The sequence below is a fragment of the Globicephala melas genome, chromosome X, assembly GCF_963455315.2.
Source record: "Globicephala melas chromosome X, mGloMel1.2, whole genome shotgun sequence".
In the NCBI taxonomy this organism is placed as follows: Eukaryota; Metazoa; Chordata; class Mammalia; order Artiodactyla; family Delphinidae; genus Globicephala; species Globicephala melas.
Genome location: NC_083335.1, coordinates 92668871 through 92689452, shown reverse-complemented (window position 1 = coordinate 92689452; position 20582 = coordinate 92668871).

Here is a 20582-nt window from a genome sequence, read left to right as displayed (position 1 = left end):
CTGTGAAGCCACTTGGTTGAGTTTATATGATGAAGTAACCAGCAAAGCGGGTACAAGGGCCCAGGTAGTCTGATTCTTAGTAAAATGCTCCCTCTGCAAACCTTCCTTACACCCATTCCTCATGCAGGTTAAAATCCATGACTCACAGAAGAGGGGAGCTCTTGCAGTTGGGCCTTGCAGGGAAAAAGACCAAGGTGGAAATCACAGCTCTGTGACTTCCTAAGCTGTGGGAACTTGGGCTAGTGTCTCCACCTCCCTGGGTCTCAGTTTCCTCATCTGAAAAATGGGGATATCACACTGCTTTGCAGGGCTGTTGTGAAAACTCAGTAAGTCAATGCTACAAATGAGGTTAGCACAGTGCCTAGCCCACAGTGAGTGCAGGATCATTGTTAACTACAAGTATTATTGCAACAGTATATGTACGAAGGTCAATGCTTCCTGCGGTGAGATATACAAAACTGATAACACCTTAACAGAGGATAGAGTCCACATACATCAATAAATACATTGCAAGAGAATGTCTAATGAATGCTGGATGGAAGTAGGGTAACCTAGTGGTGAAAACAAGATTGCATTTGGCTCTCCATATACAAAGGTATTAAAGAATTTTATAGAAGGCAAAAGACCATAGTTCTTTTCAGGGAAGGAGTTAGGAGGAGGTGAGTATCCATCGCTTTGCCCTCCGCACCCCCGTTGCTGTGCTCTCCTCTGCGGCTCTGAAGCTTTCCCCCTCCGCCACCCGTAGTCTCTGCCCGCAAAGGGGCTCCTAGTGTGTGGAAACCTTTCCTCCTTCACAACTCCCTCCCACTGGTGCAGGTCCCGTCCCTATTCTTTTGTCTCTGTTTATTCTTTTGCCCTACCCAGTACGTGGGGAGTTTCTTGCCTTTTGGGAGGTCTGAGGTCTTCTGCCAGTGTTCAGTAGGTGTTCTGTAGGAGTTGTTCCACGTGTAGATGTATTTCTGGTGTATCTGTGGGGAGGAAGGTGATCTCCGCGTCTTACTCTTCCGCCGTCTTCCCCTTGTCCCCCCATCTGATTCATAAAAGAAAAAGACAATGTAGGACAACAGAAAGGAGTGGAGGGGGTGTTTCAGGTAAAGAGAACAACATGATCAAAGACACAGAGATTAAAAATGATTATAGTATATTGGAGCAAAACTAATATATCGATTAGGATTGTGTTCAATTATAAGTCAGAAAATATCCAAGTAGCAATAGCTTAAATAAATAGGGGTAAGTTTCATATAACAAGAAATCTACAAGTTGCCAGTTGCTGGTGTTGATTCAGTCACTCAAATATGTCAGAGGTGACATTTCTGCCACTTTCTTAGGCTTTCCCTCACGCTGGTCCCCAAAAGGCTGCTTGGCTCCAGCCATCATATCTGTATCTGCATTCAAGATAGAAGAAAGAGAGAAGGTGATGCCAGCTATTTTAGTTTGGGTTGCTGCAAAATCAAAGCCCAAAACAAAGACTTGTGCACGCCTAGTTTATTCGGCAACCGATTCCTGGAAAGCAGAAGAGGAAGAACAGAGAGTAAGAGAGGGAAGGAAAAAAAGACAGGAAGGTCTGCTAAGGAGTTTGCTGCCATGGGTAATGGGGGCTCAGTTCCACCTGGACCTCCAGAGAGGTGTATGCAATGCCTCCCAGAAGTGTACCCCTGAAAGGCAGGGGTACCTGTCCACCCCTGAAGGCGGCTGGAGCATCTCCCCACCAGGCCCTGTCCTCCATTGACTGAGGGTCGACTCCAAGAGCATGAACCCCACACCTCCAGGATTTACTTGTGTGCAGGTCCAGTGAGCTTACATAGCATCAGAGAAACCCCAGAGTAAGGAGCGAGAAGGTGCACAGTGCACACTGGAAGTTAGATGCTGTCTGCGTGCAGTGAGTCCAAAGGACACGAAACCGTCCACTGCAGCTGCAGCTGAAATCAGAGGTGGGCTAAGGGCATGTGACATGGGGCGCCACAGCCATCCGCCACCCCAGCAGACCTCCCTGTGCCTTGTCAGCCAGAACTGCATCACTTGGCCACTGACAGCTGAAAGAGAGGCTGGGAAGCAAACATCTTAGCTCGTCCAACCTCTAAGACAGAGGCGAGAAGGGAAGAAAAAGACAGTCGATGGAGAGGAAAATTGTAAGATTTCAGATTGTCGAAGGACATGCTAGATTAGATCATCTACTCGGAATGCATCGTTTTCTACACAAGAAAAGAACTGATTCCTGGGTAAAGAGTGTAACTTGCCTGCCCTGGTCCTATAGTTGGGGTAGAGCTGGGGTTTGAACCAAGCCTTCCAGCTCTGGAGATCTTTCTACTCCCTCCATAATAACCCTCGCAGGCTGCAGAAGAATGTCTGGCCTGGAAAGCTGTTTATTAAAAAAAAAGAAAGAAAAGAAAAAAGCCCCTGCATAACTGAGGTGAGGTCTGTTGTCACAAGACCTAGAAAAATAAGCCCAGGCACTTGGACTTGCTCTGAGGGACAATGGGGAACCGTTGTAGAATCTTAAACAGGAGGATGGCAATTGGAGTCGCTTGTAGGTAGATATTATATAAACATAAGGGGTTATTTCTCTGTGGGTTACAGCTGCCGATTCAGCCAGGAGAAATGGAGTTCTGGACAGGCCCATACCTCCAGCGGTGACTGCAGGTGCTGTCGAGGGGAAGTGCGGGCCGCTGTCAGACATCCTCAAAAGGCCCCTGATCTCCCGAGAACGGCTTGATGCTTATTGCTAATAACAAGGCTGGCAGCCGGCTGCAGCTTTCACTCAAAATTCTCCAGCTTTCAGTAATCAAAGCCAGGCCTGGGTTGTTCCTTGGCCCTAGACTGCAAAAGGAATTTCCTTGATTTTTGAACATGGAGAGAATAAAAAGAAGTACAAGTTGTTTTATAAGACAAGTGGGGCAACAATTTGAAATAGGCATTTAGGCATCTCTTAGGGATTAACATCAGGACTCATTTAAGGGCTTGGAGTGTTAATAAGGATGAGATCTATTTACTTTTCCCTGGGTTCTTTTTAGGAATCCCTGGACAACATTCTGGAACTGATCTACCCTGGTTCAAATTTCACACATCCCCCCATTTTCCATGCTGATTCTCCCACCTCTCTTTTGATTGAGTTGTGCCTCCCTTTAACTTGGAGAAAATGCCTTAGCCGGGGCGCACAACTGGGCATAATTGGTACCCAGAAATAGTGTGCATCGGGTTGAGGCAGCTCAGCAAACAAAATGGTCTTCTTTTACCCAGGGAATCTGGTTGGAAAATTGGACATTAAGTTACACTTCTAATTGAAACGAATTTGATGGTTTCAGAGCAGTCCCCAGTGAACCCAGCCCACATCATAAAAACCACCATAGGCAAATTGGCACCATTCAGCCTTGGCTCAAATAGGCTAGGGAATAAAAGAAGATGTAAACTGAATTTGTGGTTGTTTTTATCTTCAAATAGACAGGCTGGGAGGAGCTTCCAGAGGAGAATTCTTGGGTCAGATGACATAATTTTCCTGACAGTCTGGGAGGCAGTGAGGTATAGTAGGAAAACACTAGGTTACGAGTCTGCTCTTGTCGCTGCCAGTTATTGATGTTGTGTTGTTTGGTAAGTCATCAAACCTTTCCATGCCTCAGTTTCCTCATCAGCAAAGTGGGGATAACGGCATCACCGTGGCTCGTGGGCTGGTGTTGGGCTCAAGCGATGACAGCTGAGTGGTTTGCCCAATGGACTGAGGTAACCCCCAGAGCCCAGGGCTCCTGATGGGTGGACCAGTATGCACTTTCCATTCCCTCAGCTGACACCCAAAGGACAAGCTGCTTGTTCTCTCATGAAACTTGGCTGTGAGGTTAGATGCACTCAAAGCAAAGAACAGTGACGAGACAAGGAGGGCGCTCAAGGCTGGACGGAGACTTCCATCGCTCGAGAGACCTGAACCACCGCATTGTCCGCACCAGCTCTTTATTTATCTCAGGCGCATCCGCTTAAACAGCAACATACAAGTATTCTGTACCTACTCGAAAAGATGCCAGCTCTTTAATGCACGCTCTTCGCCAGGTGCCCTGCTAGGAGAGTCACGCTTACAAATTAGAATCCTCCCTACAACCATGTCAGGTAGATTTTCATATTCCCACATCACAGATAAAAGGAGTGAGGCACAACAAGGTCACATGGCTTAGCCAAGGTCACACAGCTAGTACATTACTGAGTAGAAATTGTATGTGCCAAAACCTGTCTTTCCACTCTGCTGTATTTTCAATCACTGTTCCAAGGGGAAAAAGTAAAAATAAATAAGATCCAGTCCAGCTTTTAAGAAGTTCATAGTTTAGTCACAGAGGTAGTTACATACACAGAAATACGTGTGTACAAGCAGAGTAAGGGTCTGAGAGGACGTGAACACAATTACCTTTGAGGAGTAAAAATGGAGTGAGAGAGGCAGGGGAAGGGGAGTGTATTAGTCAGCCACTGCTACCGTAACAAACAGCCCCAAACCTCAGTGATTTAAAACAGCTCATACTCACATATCTGTGGGTTGACTGTGGGTTGGCTGATCTGGCCTGGACTCTGCTGGAAAACTCTTCTTCAGACTGGGTCAGGTCTGCTGTCATGGGCCACCTGAAGGGGTGGCCATTTCCTTGGGGGAGCTCTTCTCACAGTGATGGCAGCAACACTAGAGGGAATGCATGGCCGCACAATCACGTTTCAGGGTGCTGTTTGCTTCATTTCTGCTAACATCGCATTGACCAAAGCAGGTCAATGGCCAAGCCCCAAAGTCAAGGGGCAGAGCAAAGAGTAGGGAGGGATAGAGAAGGCATGAACAATTCAGTTGTCTACCCCTAGAGAGCTTCACTTTTTGTCTTTTTTTTTTTTTTTTTTGACTGCATTGGGTCTTTGTTGCTGCGTGCGGGCTTTCTCTAGTTGCGGCGAGCGGGGGCTACTCTTCGTTGCGGTGCGCAGGCTTTCTCATTGCGGTGGCTTCTCTTGTTGCAGAGGACGGGCTCTAGGTGCACGGGCTTCAGTAGTTGTGGCACGCGGGCTCAGTGGTTGTGGCTCACAGGCTGTAGAGCGCAGGCTCAGTAGTTGCGGCGCATGGGCTTAGTTGCTCCACGGTATGTGGGATCTTCCCAGACCAGGGATCGAACTTGTGTCCCCTGCTTTGGCAGGCAGATTCTTAACCACTGCGCCACCAGGGAAGTCCTGAGCTTCAGTTTTTACAGTAAAATATCTGCATTATTAATGTTTAAATGATAAAAATGTATTCTTTTTAATTTAAAACCTCAATTTAAAAAACACCACAACACAAAAACCATTCCAGGAAGATTAGGGTGGACATTCCCTGGGGGGCATAGTCCAAGGTGACATTTCTCATCCCATTTCCTATAACCCAATAAAAACAAAAATTCACACACACACACACACACACACACACACGCACACTGCATTCTTGCGGTTGCTGTAACATAAGTATGTCCCCTATGCTATGGGAACCCACGTGATAGGCAAATTTCACTCCACTGCCTAGGCACTGGAAATGAAGAAAAGAACAAAACTGGTCAGATCACTGCCATCAGGTAGCTCAAAATTCTAGCAATGTAAATAGACTCTAAGCCAGTACAAATGGGATGAATTATTGAAGGAGGGGTGGAGAAAGCTATGGAAACAAATAAGAAAAGAACCCCATTTAGATTGGGGTTCTGGCAGAGACTCCTAGGGGTTTGAACCCTAATCTCTTTTTCCTTATTAATAGTCAAAACCTCAAATTTTAACTGACCACGTGGCTACTTGGGATAAAGGCAACATTTCCCAGCATTCCTTACAGCTAGCTATAACCAGTAAGTTTTGGCCAGTAGATATAAGTGGAAATGGTATGCACAACTTCTAGGAAGTGCCCTTAAAGGGAGGAGGCTTACCCTCATCTTTCCTGCAGCCTGGAATATGAATGTGATAACTGGAGCCACAGCAGCCATTTTGGACCATAAAGTGACCTTGAGAAGTGACCACTGAAGATGAAACAAGATAGAAGGAGGCTGGGTCCCTGTGGGTTTCTTGGAGAAGAATGGCCAACCCCACCCTGAACTGCCTACCTCTGGACATTTGCATGAGTGAGAAATACACCTCTATCCTGTGGATTTTGAGACTGTTGGATGTGTAAGTCTGGAGTCAAAGAGTGGTCTGGCCATGAGATCCACATTTGGAAATTATCATCATGCTGAGGGGATTGGAAGCCCTGGAAGCTGGCGAGGAGGCAGAGGGGACGGTCCCTTTCCCTCTGGGCTATCTACCATGTCCTCTTCTTTGCTCTCAAAAGCTTCCAAAACCTTGCTTCCTTCCAAGAAGTCTTCTCAAGTGGAAAGGACAGAGTGTGCTCAGGGCTGGCCCAGCCCTGCCCTTTCTGCCTTCGGGACTTCAAGGTCCTTCCATTCCCCAGCCCCATCCTCAGCCTTGACCTTCAACGAAAGTACCCTTGTCTGATGAGCCTTTGCAGTCATTGCTGTGCCCCCTCGGACTCTTACAGACAAGACGCCCCCTGTGCCGGGGATCAGCGGCTGCAGAGGAGGAAGGGGCGCCTGCCCCAGGACAACCCGGGGACTCGAGAAGCCTCCGTCTCCACCTGCCTTGCTCTTAAACGCTGCCCATAAAACCCTCTTCCCGCTCTTCTCTCGAATGCACATCGCAGATACGCAGTAAAAGTGTGTTGAACGTATGAGGTCATTTTATCATTTGGTTGCCTGATCAGCACGTCTTTCAGAAAGCCCATCTTTTCGATTTTAGCTTTGGGCGTAGCTGCAAACAAGCTGGCCGATATTTTCCAGGTAAGGACTTGTCAAGGGAAAGTTCCTCCTGGAGAAGTAGCTTGCCACAGAGCGAAAAGCGTGAGGAGAAAGGCCCATCTTTCTCGACTGTGTAAAACGGGATGACAGTCCCCACACCACACGTCTTACAATTAAGTTGGTCTGAGGAATGAGCAAAAGTCCCCAGCCCAACAATGCTTTTGCCTTCACAGAGAGATGGTGGGCTCATACGCCATTACCCCATCCCAACCTGAGCCTTCTTTGTTGAGTGGAATAAGCCCAGTTCCTCTCATTTTCTTCTTCCATATGACATTTTGCAGCAAAACATTCGATGCCTACAGGGCTTGGAAACTGGCCTTGGCTCACAGGCAACAGGGAGCGTGCTGGGTATTCTTGCACCATGGCCCTGCACGCCCGCTTCCCTCTTCTAGCCGCCTGCCGGTTTTGCTTGTGGGTAATTTCCTCTCCCATGTCATGTTGTGTGAGTGGTGAGAGGGGGGATAATCAAGGGGCCTGCCCACTCCCTATGGAAGCCAATGAGCTCTCTCCTTCACTACCTTAATCCTTCAAAGGGCAGGCGGGGGCCCTAATCTTCCAGGAGAATCTCAAATGGTGAGCAGGGTGACACAAAGCAAGAAGAGGGCTTGGAGGAGATTTCATTTGCCCCAGGAGTGGTCCCCATCCTGACCTCTGGAGTGCCTGCTGCCCAGCTGGGTTCCTGACTAGGTTTCCTGCCTTCCCTCATTGCTCTAAACTCCCCATAGCATCCCATCACATTCCCTTCTGCCCAAGGTAGCCAAGAGTCCGTTTCTGTCACTTGCGACCACAAGATTTTGAACGGATCCAGGCAGTTTCTGAGAGGGGCACTATGTTATCATTAATATCCAGCATTGCCGAAGAGGGAGGATTAATTAGTGTGAACCCTCTTACTTCACCTATCTTTGGGGCAGTCCACGGGGGATTTCTCCCTGAGCCGCTAATGAATTTTGCAACTGTCACAAAACAATGCAAATAAGTAAGACCCACATCTGCTGAACATCATGATGAGGTCAAACTGTGTGTAAATAAACACTTGCATCAAGGAGAGGGTAAATCCTAAGGTGAGGAGTGACAGGGATTTGTTTGCATAAACCCGGCAAGGTATTATGGGTAGGATATTAATTAAATCATGCTCTTGGGCCTCACGGAGGCCCAGCTCCATGGCCTCAGCTTGTTGACAAACCCAACACGAGGCCCCCGGAGAGAGCGCTAACATTTTGATGAACAGGGTTTGTTGCAGGTGATGTTTCCTAACTAGCATTTTAATATCACTTTTGATGCTTTGTCTGAGCCACCGGAAAAGAATGTTCAGATAAAAGAGAGGGGCAAATATCAAATGTCCAGAAGGTGACACTTCCATCTAATCTTGGTCTATCGGCCTCGCTTCCTGGGAGGAATGTTTTGCCTCTCCTACCCTTCCCCGGGCCTCCCGGCACTCCCCAGTCTTACCTTTCCTCCCAGTGCACACACAGCTGTGAGAACATCTCTGAAGACTGTTGAAGTTGCCTCAGGTTTAAATAATGCCTGAGTGAGTACTATCAGAATCACTGATAGTCTGCCTGAGACGCCTTCCATATGCCCTTTTGTTCTTTCTTCCTTTTTGAAGAAATTAACCTGATGGTAGGTACCCTACTGTCTTCAGGGAAAGGGCTTTTATTTTAAGGTTGAAATAAAAGAACCCATCTCAGCTGGAGTCAGAGATTGGCCATTGAAAGACTCTCTGTGACCACCAGATGTGCCCACTCTCTGAGAAATGCTGACGTTCCAGCTCCTGGTAATTGACTAATGACCCTGGTCCACCCATCCTAACCATTTCCGTCTTCATTTGCACTACATGGCCTCTTTCAGCTCAAAATTTCATGCTTCATTTGAGGATTATAAAGGCTCTTTTATGAGAGAATATACAGACAAATATGAACTAATTAATGATCCCACTATCCCCCTGGGAGTGTGCAATCGTCCTGTGACCCACCAGCTTCCCTGGCATTCTCTGACTTAGGCCAGTGTCCAGTATCAGTGGGGTCCCTGCTTCGTCCCCTCCCTCCCCCCGCCACTCCAGCCAGCAGCTCTCAACCCTGTTTCCTCAAAAAGATATTAAGAATCTATCCACTTCACACCATCTCTGCTTCCCGGCTGGTTGCTTGCCTTGACTATAAAACCAGACCCCCACTTCTTCTACTGCCCCTTCCAATCTATTACCCAATTCTCTACCCAGCATGTAGAGGGAGATTTCGAGGACCTAAATCTGGAAAAGTCATTTCTTGCAATGTTCATTGCAGCTCTATTTACAATAGCCAGGACATGGAAGCAATCTACGTGTCCATCGACAGATGAATGGATAAAGAAGATGTGGCACATATATACAATGGAATATTACTCAGCCATGAAAAGAAACGAAATTTGAGTTATTTGTAGTGAGGTGGATGGACCTAGGGTCTGTCATACAGAGTGAAGTAAGTCAGAAAGAGAAAAACAAATACCATATGCTAACACATATATATGGAATCTTAAAAAAAATGGTTCTGAAGAACCTAGGGGCAGGACAGGAATAAAGACACCGATGTAGAGAATGGACCTGAGGACACGGGGAGGGGGAAGGGCAAGCTGGGATGAAGTGAGAGAGTGGCACTGACATATATACACTACCAAATGTAAAATAGATGGCTAGTGGGAAGCAGCCACATAGCACAGGGAGATCAGCTCGGTGCTTTGTGTCCACCTAGAGAGGTGGGGTAGGGAGGGTGGGAGGGAGACGCAAGAGGGAGGGGATATGGGGATATCAGTATACATATAGCTGATTCACTTTGCTATACAGCAGAAGCACATTGTAAAGCAATTATACTCCAATAAAGATGTGAAAAAAATAATAAATAAATACAAGCATTCAAGCGACTGTTTCCCTTTCAGAGACATCATCAATGGAAGCGCTATACTTTTGTGATGGTACTGCCATTGCTCTTGGCATTTCTAGGGTTCCTACTTCGAAAGGCTTTAGGTTGTATAAACTCTAGTATGGGCTTATAAGATGTGATGTTAGCTTGAGATTTTTAAAAACCTTCCTTTTCATCCTTCCCTCTCTTAGCATTGGAGGCCTGGTGATACCTGATCTTTGTAACAGAGTAATTCATGTTGGTAGATGTCACTTAAGCCACTGGAGATCGCTTTGTACCTTCCAGACGGAAACAATGTATTTGTCTTAGATTGGGTGTGGGTATTTTATTTGAGAGGTGAGCTCAGGAAGAAGGGTTGAGGCAACAGAAGGAGAGAGAAACAGGGGAAGGAGGAAATGCCACAAGAATGAATTATTGAGGTCTGTAATGTAGGAAACTGGGGGCTGGATTCCATCAGGACCTCTAAGAGACGTGGGATGCCTCCTAGAATTGTCTGCTGGGAACACAAGAGGCTGGGGTTTTATTCTCCACTAGTTGAGTTGAGCATTTGTCCCCAGTGCAGTTATCTCCCCCACATTTCTGGACTTTGCTTCCAGACTGAGCAGGTTCCCAGCCTTTTCCAAAGGCCTTGAGGCAGAGAAAATGGAGAGATGTATGCTGCGTGTTTGAGATGAGACACAATTGCAGGGTGAGTCCGAACTCACACAGGCCGATGCATCACTGCTGGGGCCAATACCAGAGTTGCTCCGGGGAGCTGGTACTTGGGGCACCAAAAACACCTGTTAATGGTGTATAAAGAGCCTTATCCTTTATAACCATCTAAATGGCCAACGATAAAAAAGTGAATGTATCAAATGCTGATGAAGATGTAGGGAGAGGGGCGATCCCAGGCACAGCTGATGGGTGTGTAAACTGCAGCAGCTTTTCTGAAAAGGAATCTGATCTGGTTTAGTGCAATTTAATTGGCATATGCGCTGTGACACCCCCCCCCCGCCCCAAGTATAGAGCCCAGAGAGATGGTCCCACGCCCAGGTCCAGAAGGACATCGTTATAAGGATGCTCACTACTGAGTTGTTGTTGGGGACAGCTTGGAGGAGAGTTGGACACAACCTGGGTGTCCATCCTTAGGGGAATGGATAAGAAAAGAAAGGTGGATGGACATTATGAAATACCATGTGGCAGGAAGAAGCAATGCACAAAATCCATATACAGCAAGAGCAATAGCTCTCCGTGACATTGTGTGGAGTGAAGAGATAAATGAGTGAGGTTTATGACACAATACTGGTCATGGAAACTCAAAACCCACTCACAAGAAAACGCATTTCCTGTTTTACACGGCTATGTGCATATATAAAGACGCGTAGCAAGCACATACCACAGAGGGGATGCCTGTAGGGGGAAGGGAATGAAAGTGAGGATTGGAGATGACGGTGGGGAGAGAAAGAGGGAATAAGACACAAGCAGGGTCTTACCTGGTCCAGGTTTCATTACGTGCTAGGAGCTGAGGATTATGATTAACCAGCTCCCTGGACCTGAAGGTCTAAATAGGTTTTTTTAAAGTAAATAAAGTGCCTGGAGCACAGTAGGTGTTCAATAAACGGTCCCTAAGAATGTGGCTGCAGGGCCAATTGAGCAATATTCCAGAAAGACGAAAGCCTGACATCTCCTCTAGAAACTAGAAGGCAAAAAAGAAATGGCTCTCTCCACCCCATGCCTCATATCTGGGGTGAGAGGCTAATCCCCAAAGGGGTCTGTCCATTTGTTTGGGAACAAATCACATATTTATTTTCACCCACCTCTGGCGGCAGTTTAGCAAGTGCACAGTTATGTTCGGAGTATCTATGAGTTTATCACCAAGAAAACTCACAGATATTTTTATATCATGTTATATCGTTGTTGCAGGTATCTTGAAATATGCTCGGCACGACTTGGAAATTATGGTTGTTATTAGACCTGCCACTAGATCACATTTAATGCATTAATAAATGTGCATTTATCACACATCTGGGTTTTTAATATTTTTATAACTGCATTTCAGCATAATTGGCTTCCTTTTTGATTTTTCTGTATTTTATTTTATGTACTTAATCTGCTTTCTGAGGAAAGGTCTGTAGGCTTCCCCAGATGTCAGAGGGGCCCCTAGCATCGCAAAGGGTAAGACCCTGTCAATAGGCTTTATCATTGCCTCCTTAAGTCAGAAGATTTGTGAGAAAATTCACAATTAGGACTTTCCGTTGTCCCACAGTCAGTGGACAAGAATGAGTTAAATGGTGGCCCCAGCTGTGTGGTGTCACCCAGCTGGTTTCTGCCTCTCAGGCCTGCAGGGACAGGGAAGGACAGAGCAAAGGGGAGAAGGGCAGAGGGAAGGAAAAAGGAAAAAGAAAGTGATTGAGAGATAATTTACCCAGCTCCTTCTCATCACTGAATTGGACTTTATTTTTAATAAAATTATTATTAAATAGAAATGGCATGCAAATGATTTTGCATTTAGGTGATCTTCAGAGACACAGTCCCAGTAATTACTTGTGCTGGGGAAGGCCGAAATGTTCTATTCTTCCAAATGTATTTGAACCAGCATCTCTAATTCCAGGCATAGCCTTTTCCTGGACCTCAGAGAGGTGTAGACAGTCTCTTCCGTCTTCTTCCTCTTGCCTGCCTGGAACCAACAGGTGCCCTTAATATGGTCCAGAGTTCTCGAAGTTGTCATAGGATACCTCACTCTGCATGGAGAAATATCCCACGCCCGTCATTATAATGTTTGCATCAGAAAGCACCCCAGAGAGAGGCGCTCTCTTCTTTGTACAGATCACAGCTATTCAGACCTGGGCTAAGTTGAGGTTCTCCCCAAGGCAGACCCTGCCTACAGGATTCAAGCACAGCTAGCTTATTTGGGAAGCGCAGGAAACCCTGGTGGAGACGCGGGGCAACAAGACAGGGAAGGGAGGGCAACCAGTAATGAGTGCGTTATTAATCCAGCCACTACAGTGGGCAACTGGATCTCAGTATCCTGGAGACATTCTGGGAAAGATGTGGAACATGCATGTCAGCGTTATCCCACCCAGTGGGGCAAGGGAGCCGGGGCATTTATACTCCAACTCCCAACTCGCATTGGTTGAGGGCTGCTCCCAGGGGGTGATACTTCTCAGTTCTTCCAGTTTGTACAGACGATGTGACCTTTAGAGGACTTCTCTGGTGGTCCAGTGGTTAGGGCTCCATGCTCTCGTTGCCGAGGGCTCAGGTTCGATCCCTGGTCAGGCAACTAAGATCCCACAAGCCATGCAATGTGACAAAAAAAAAAAAAAAAAAAAAAAACGGAAAAAAATTAGGCACAGAGCTGCAGACATTGTTCTTGGGGCTGAAGAGAACCCACGGAATCGGGGAGGTGGGTGGGGAGGTGGTGGGGCACTGATGGTACCTGCTGCAGGCCCAGTGCTTGCAAGCCATCTGCTGCTCCTCCAGGTAACAGTCTCTTCATCTCCACACCTCAGCTTCCCCGTCTCTACAAGAGGCAAGGGCTCTCCAAAGGTTGCAAACTGGAGGCCTGGAAACCAAATGAGTTTCTCGGGTGTGTTTGGTTTGGCTCATATGGCTTTTACAAATTTTTTTGATAATTGAACCAACAAAATGAGGAGGCTTCGTATGAAAATATGACTTTTTATTTTCTCCAGAAAAATCTATTGGCAACATTAGACCCCAAACTCAATGACCCCCAATACCATATGGCTCTGGGAACCTAGACTTTTTTCTACCCAAAGTCAAACGATTTAAGGGAAAACTTTTGCAGCTTGCCTGCAAAGTCTCTCCTATCCCCTTTTTTGTTAACATTTTTTTTTCTGGCCGCACCGCTCGGCTTCGCTTGCGGGATCTTTGTTCCCTGACCAGGGATCAATCCCGTCTCCCCTGCAGTGGAAGTGCGGAGTCCTAACCACTGCATTGCCAGAGAATTCCCTCCTATCCCCTTTTTTTGAAAGTGTTTTTCGTTTGTTTTGTTTGTAAAGGAAAATGTAACTCTCTGCCTCTTTACAGAGCTGGGGGTGGGGGTGGGGAATTGAGTTAAAGCCCCAGGTAGCCTCAGCCCACTCTGCGAGGGTTGAGAGCCAGGATGTTTGAGCATCAGCTGGCAGGCTGGCTGCTCGCAGGGAAGGCCCCGCCATCTGTTCCCAGAGACGGCGAGGGAGCCATCTTCCTCACTCTGCACCTGCCCCCAAACTCAGGCCCGGGGACATCTTACAACCCAAGAACAGCTCTGGTCTGAGCCGAATATAGGACCCCAAATGCCTCCATTCTTTGCCACATTCTCCTTCAGCTGCCTCCAGCTCAAAGCATCTCTCCTCGGATGCTGGGTTCTAGCCAACCCCCAGAGGCCACCAACTGTGCCCATCAGCAGAAGTGGAAGTCGAGGGCTCTCATCCCGTCACTGCTCTGCCCTGGGAGTCGGCAGCTGATGACACGGGCTGGCCCCTGATTGCCAATCTAGATGACACTTTCAAACATCCCATCCCCGGTGATCCCCTCAAATGCAGCTGTGATTAGTCTAGTCTCCAAAGCCTCCGAGAAAAACCTCAGTTACCGAATAATAATGGGAAAGCCAGTCTAAAAGGGTGGTAAGTCTGAATCCGAGGGTCTTTTTGAATGAAGTGAAATTTTATTCATTCCACGTGCATGAAATAAGGGCTAACAGGATGGTCAAGGAGCAGCTGTGACTTAATGAATGGATAAGAATCATCAGTGGGGTCACTTTTTTTAAAGAACAGAAATGGGTATGATGAAAATGATTTTTGCATCCTTAGAAGCAATTGGAATTCTTGACTGAGCTGGCAGTCGCCTTTCCAAACGTGATTGAGAATGTGGCTCTGGTACCAGACTGCTTGTGTGTCAAATTCGGGCTGTGTGACCTTGGGCAAGTCTTAACCTCTCTGTGCCTCAAGATCATCAGCTGTAAAATGGGAGAATAATAAGGCCTTCCTCACAGGGTTGCTTTGAAGATTAAATGAAACATCCATATAAAGCACTCCAGCCCCTTCTTCAGAGTCAGGACTCAGTAAATGTTATATATGATTGTTGTATTTTTTTTTTTAATTAATTACTTTAGCTATTTATTTTTGGCTGCGTTGGGTCTTCGTTGCCACGTGCGGGCTTTCTTTAGTTGCGGCAAGTGGGGGCTACTCTTCGTTGTGGAGCACAGGCTCTAGGCGTGCGGGCTTCAGTAGTTGTGGCACGTGGGCTCAGTAGTTGTGGCTCGCGGGCTCTAGAGCGCAGGCTCGGTAGTTGTGGCGCACGGGCTTAGCTGCTCCGTGGCATCTTCCTGGATCAGGGCTCGAACCCGTGTCCCCTGCATTAGCAGGCAGATTCTTAACCACTGCACCACCAGGGAAGCCCTTATTGTTGTATTATTATGAATGATTTAGTTTTCAAGGATAGTGCCAAGATTAACATCAGTTCTGGTTCTCCGTGACAAAAAAAAAAAAATCCAAATTTCTCAATAGTGGGGTCTGAATGGTTGACCTCTTACCAGCATCTTTCTTTCCCCCTGGCCCTTGTCGCAGCAAATCTGATCAGCAACGCAGGGGGTGTGCTTTCATTGACAAAAGCCCGCTGTGGGGCTGGCAGCAGAGCCCAGTGTCGGCGGCTGGCATGGGTGGAGCAAAGGGCAGGGGCCCGGCCAGGGTGGAGCAGGGCTTCCGTGCAGCGCCCACGGGCCCTGAGAGCTTGTGTATTCAGCTGGCCTCCCTGCTCATGCGCAGGTGGAGGTGAAACATCAGAATCCAATTTTTTGTCACCTTGTGAAATTATGAGCCTCCATTTCCGTTGTGCTGGCATCATCAGAGCACAGTGGACACGTGGGGTGATGGCTGTTGCTGGGTTACTCCTTGTAAGTTCAAACAGTTCCACATGCTGAATGACAACAGATAGCCGTGACCTGGGTAAATTCAACCGATGCTTCCTGCCTAGGTAGACTTTGACAAGATGCCGTACATCTGCTTCTGATGAAGGGAGTGCCTCACTCAGTAAAGCAGGAAATAAAAACGCAGCCCTACCTTGCCAGTTGGTTTCCCTCCCTCCTCCCTCCCTCCTCCCTCCCTCTTCCTCCCTCCTCCTTCCCTCCCTCCCTCCCTCCCTCCCTCCTTCCCTCCCTCCCTCCTCCCTCCTTCCCTCCATCCCTCGCTCCCTCCTTCCCTCCCTCCTCCCTCCCTCCCTTCCTTCCTTCCTTCTTTCCTGCCTCTCTCCCTCTCTTCCCCCCCTCCTTCCTTCTCTCTCTTCTCTCCTTTCTTCGTTCCTATCTATTTTTCTTTCTTGATCTTCTCTGTCATTTTCTTTGCCTAAGAGGAGAGACACCAGTGCTGAACTCTGTGTTCTGGGCGCCAGAACCTGCTCTCCGTGTGTACACAGTCTGAGTCCTGTGTCCAAACATAAGACAGAAATGCGATCAGGGCCCGGTAGAGGAAGGGATTTGACAGGCCTTCTGTATCCCAAATCTCCAAGATGCAAAGGTAAAGTCAGGCTCTTTTCTTAAAGGTTACATTTCACATTTGAATTGCCTCACATGGAGGCCCTCTGAGCCCAGGCAGTCCGCTTCGCAGCCCTCCCGGCTCGCTGAGGCTATGATCTCCCACGGAGCGCCTCCCTCCTCCCTCCAGCTCCAGGAGACCCGGGGCCACAACAACGACAAATACAAAGGAGCTGAACAATAAGTGGGTCTGCAGCGCTGAATCTCGTGTTAGCCCCTCACGCTGGTTCCAGCTACTGTCTGTGGTAACAAATCACTCTAAGACTTGGTGGCTTGAAACAATTATGACTGTCTCTCGGGTTCTGTGAGTTGACTGGACTCAGCTCGATGGCTCTCACTTGGGGTCCCTCAAGCTGTCACAGCCAGCTAGTGGCTGGGGCTGAAATCTTCCAGAGACTCAGCTGGGCTGGACATCCAAGATGGTGCCCTCACGGGGCTGGTGGTTGACAAGAGCTCAGGGAAAGCTGTCCACCCGAGCACCTGCCGGTGACCTCTCCCTGGGGCTTGAGATTCTCTCAGCATTGCGACTGAGCTCCAAGGCTGTCCTGAGAGGGAGCGAGAGAAGCTGAACATTCCAAAAGCAAGCATTCCAGGAGAAGCATTTCAAAGGAATCAAGTGGAAGCTGTGTGGCCTTTGCTAACCCAGCCTAGAAGTCGTACAGTATGATTTTCTCGGTAATCAATTGGTCAGAGCAGTCACAGAGCCCACCCAGGTTCAAGGGCGGAGGACATAGACCCCACGTCTCAAAGGAAGAATTTGGGGGACATATTTAAAAACTGCTACAGCATTCAGTACAACAACTCTGCTCACTTTCTTCAACTTAAAGGTTCTGATGGTGCTGAAGTCTTCAACACCAGCCTATCTCTTTGTTACTAACGCCTAAAGCATCTGGAGGGGAGGGTGGAGGACTTGAAGGGAGGAATGAACGGTAGATTTCATTTCTTATCTTTCAGTTGTCTTTTTAGGGCACAGGTGACAAACCGGAAGTCTCCAATATAAGCATAGCCGGAAACGGGTTTAAAAAATTGATCCAATATTTTGAAGGTTGGAGATTTCCCATAAAACTCTGAATTTTTAGCATCTCTTATGAGATCTGAGCTGAATGGTGACTGCCCCCTTTAGACAAGGCTGTTGTACACCGTTAGCCACAGTCCCTACCCCTTTCTATTGCCGCAATACTAAGAATGGATATCAGTACCCATCCATCTACATGGCTGCACTGTTTCTATCTCCTTGCTCTTGCTTTTGCTTTAGTTAGAAAAAACAATTTATCGTGGTACCATGTCTTTATCCAAAGTGAAAATACAACGCTAGACCGGGAGGGCTATACATCCAACACAAATGGGAAAAGGCGTTTTTAACGGGCATAAGAAAATGTTCTATGTTATTTTTCATATACACCAAAGAGGATTATGTTGATTTTTCTCACACCCCTCCCTCTCTCCCTCCTTCCTTTCCTCTCTTTCTCTTTCCTGCTCTCTCCTCTTCCCTCCTTTCTTCCCTCCCTCCTCCCCTCTCCCCCCCTTTCCTCTCCCTTTCTCTCCCTCTTTTTCTTTCAATACTCAGCAGGAGAGGTGATCAATTCTTGTTAACTACACTGAATGGATTTCATTTTTAGTCTTTCGCTATTGCTTGAGTTAAAACAGTTTTTCTCTCTCCTGCTGTTTGTCTTTTACATGACAGCCAACCAAATAAACAGGTGGGACCTCAAAACACTATCTTTGGTATAATAGACACATCCAAAGGCCTCCCAGACGAGCCTAAAGTGGTCTCCCGAATGATGGAGGTGGTCTGCTCTCCCCCGGGAGAAGCCCCTTGCCAGTCTGGCCCTGGGCCTTTTCGGCTGTTTTTTTATGTTCCAGACCAGGAGAGGTAGCTACTCTAGACCAACCCCTCCGACTGTTCAAACTGTGGCAAACTACGAGACAATGGACAAGTTGCTTCTTTTGACTGATGACTCTGTCATGTCCCCATGTGAGGTTCAATACTTGTCCACAGAGTCCAGCCCCCTTGGTCTGAGAGAGGCCTGTTACCTTCCCATGCTTGGCTTGGGACTTTTCTGTTCCATCCACATTTTCTAGCTCTCTTTTGATTGATTCCGGAAGTCTGTTTTCCTCTCTCTCTCTCTCTCTCTCTTTCTCTCTCTCTCTCTCTCTCTCTCTCTCTCTCTCGCATGCGGGTCTGCATTTGCACGTGGGCACTCGTGTGTGTATTAGTGATTGTGCGTGTGTATGCGATGAGTATGTCAGCCCATGTGTGCACATGTATATGTGTGCATACATGTGCGCTCGTGCATCACAATAGATCACAGAGACTTAAAGGGAGAGAGGGAAGGCGCAGGCTGCTGAAGGATGGGTTTGCAGGGATGTTGGGAACTCCACACAGGGCTGTCTCTACCAGGCTCCTCCCATAACTGAACGCCCGTGGCATCCGGCACCATGAAAACCAGAGGTAAAGTCATTTCACGTGTCCACATGCCCATCACTGGCTGAGGCTGGGTCATCGGAGAGGCATATCAGATTGTCCCCCGACCTATGGGCCCCCGCTACAGGGGGACCCCCTGGCTAGATGTTTGCCCACAGTGCCCTCTCACCCCCACTCAAAGCCTCCCTAGACTCCACGCTAGAACCCTCATTCTGGGAAGTTCCTATTTTATGACATAAAGAATCCTAAAATCAAGAAGTTGACCAAGAAGGAAATGATTTGAATTTAAAGGTTTGGGGCAAAAGGACGCTAAATTCTCTGAGCTTCAATTACCTCCTTAGCGAAATGAGGATAATCATATCCCCTGCCTCCAAGAATTCAATGCATATGTAGCTGGTTGGAAGATGTGTATAAAACTAGCCTAGTACACGGACTGGAGTGCATGGGGTCCTAACAGGGAGCCGAGAATTTTCTCCAACACCTGCCTTTACACCTGTAACCATCGGCCTCCACCCCATGCCTTGATAGGTTTACCAGGTCCCAGAGCTTCCAGTAAACTCTGGGGATGAAATTGCCCAGTCTGACCTCTTCAGGCTCGGCCTGAGGTTTGGGGACCTGCCCTGAGAACGGGGAGGAGAATCTACACTTTCACTGCGCTGCCATTTCCCTACCGCTCTCTTTGCCTGTTTTGGAGTCTTCCTCCTTTCCTTCCTCGAAGCATTGGAGTCTGGGAGGAGGGAAGGGAGAAAAGCACACGTTTCATACGAGACTAGCCCACCCATAATCCCATCGTTGGGCTCTCTCCAAGGAGGGACCCAAACGATGCCCTCTCAGGGGGCATATTTATGGGTGCTTGAGAGGGTCCCCACAAAGCCCTCGGCACCGCACTGTCCCTGACGAGCGTGGGTGGCACACCCTCTGGCTGTCCTTACGTGGCAGTCACCTCCCACTGTGGCCCCGCTCCACCCAGCAAGCAGCTTACCTTCTGCAGGACTCACGTGATGCCCCAGAAGCTCACTCACCTTTGCCACACCGAGTCCTGGGAATGCGGTCGCGCCGCCCCATCCTGCCTTCTCTGCCGCACCTGCCATCGTGGGTGAAGATTCCAGCCGTCCTTCCTCCTTCTGGATTCTGCAGGCAGGAAGCAGGTGCTGGCCTCTGCTCTCAAAGCCCCCTCCTTCTAGGACCAAGTCAGGCTCTTGCAGGAATTCCAGGGCACTGGTGTTGACAGCCCACTAATCTCTGCAGCTCAGGATCTCACCTCTGAGGGAGTTACCAGGTGCCCCTCTGGCAGCTTCTCGTGGCATAGGTGATATCGCTTCTCCTGAAGACCCCAACTTATGCTAGTGACAGGGGGTGTGGTGGGAAGTAGAACATGGCAAAGGCAGGAAAAATACCAAACTCTTTCTTCCAGATGAATCCCCTCCACACACACACACACACACACACACACACACACACACACACACACCTCTCACATTTCTAGGCAGCCTGCTTACATAGGCTGGCAGGCATGTGAGGGAGAGGTTTATGGGACACTTTCTCACTCGTCCGCCTCTCTAGGGAGCCCAAATTTTGAGCCAAGGTTGAGTACAGTATAGGCTGGGAGACAGATGTTTAGATCTAGGCTCTGCCTCTTCTCAACTGTGTGTCTTTGGGCGAGTTACTTCACCTCTCTGTGCCTCCATTTCCACAGTTGTGAATGAGGACCCTCCCTATAGGATTATTGTGAGGGTTAAATGAGTTACTATGGGAATAGGGCTTCATAGTTTCCTGGTACGTATTAGGTGCTCAATATATGAAGCTACTGTGGGATTTTTCCCATCTAGTTACTGTATGAAATGCTGAGCATTTAGTATGCAGTAAGTCCTCAGTAAGTGTTAGCCTTCAGCCATGATGAAGAGGTTGAACATTTGGGGCTTAAAATGTACATCTCGCAGCTCATTTAA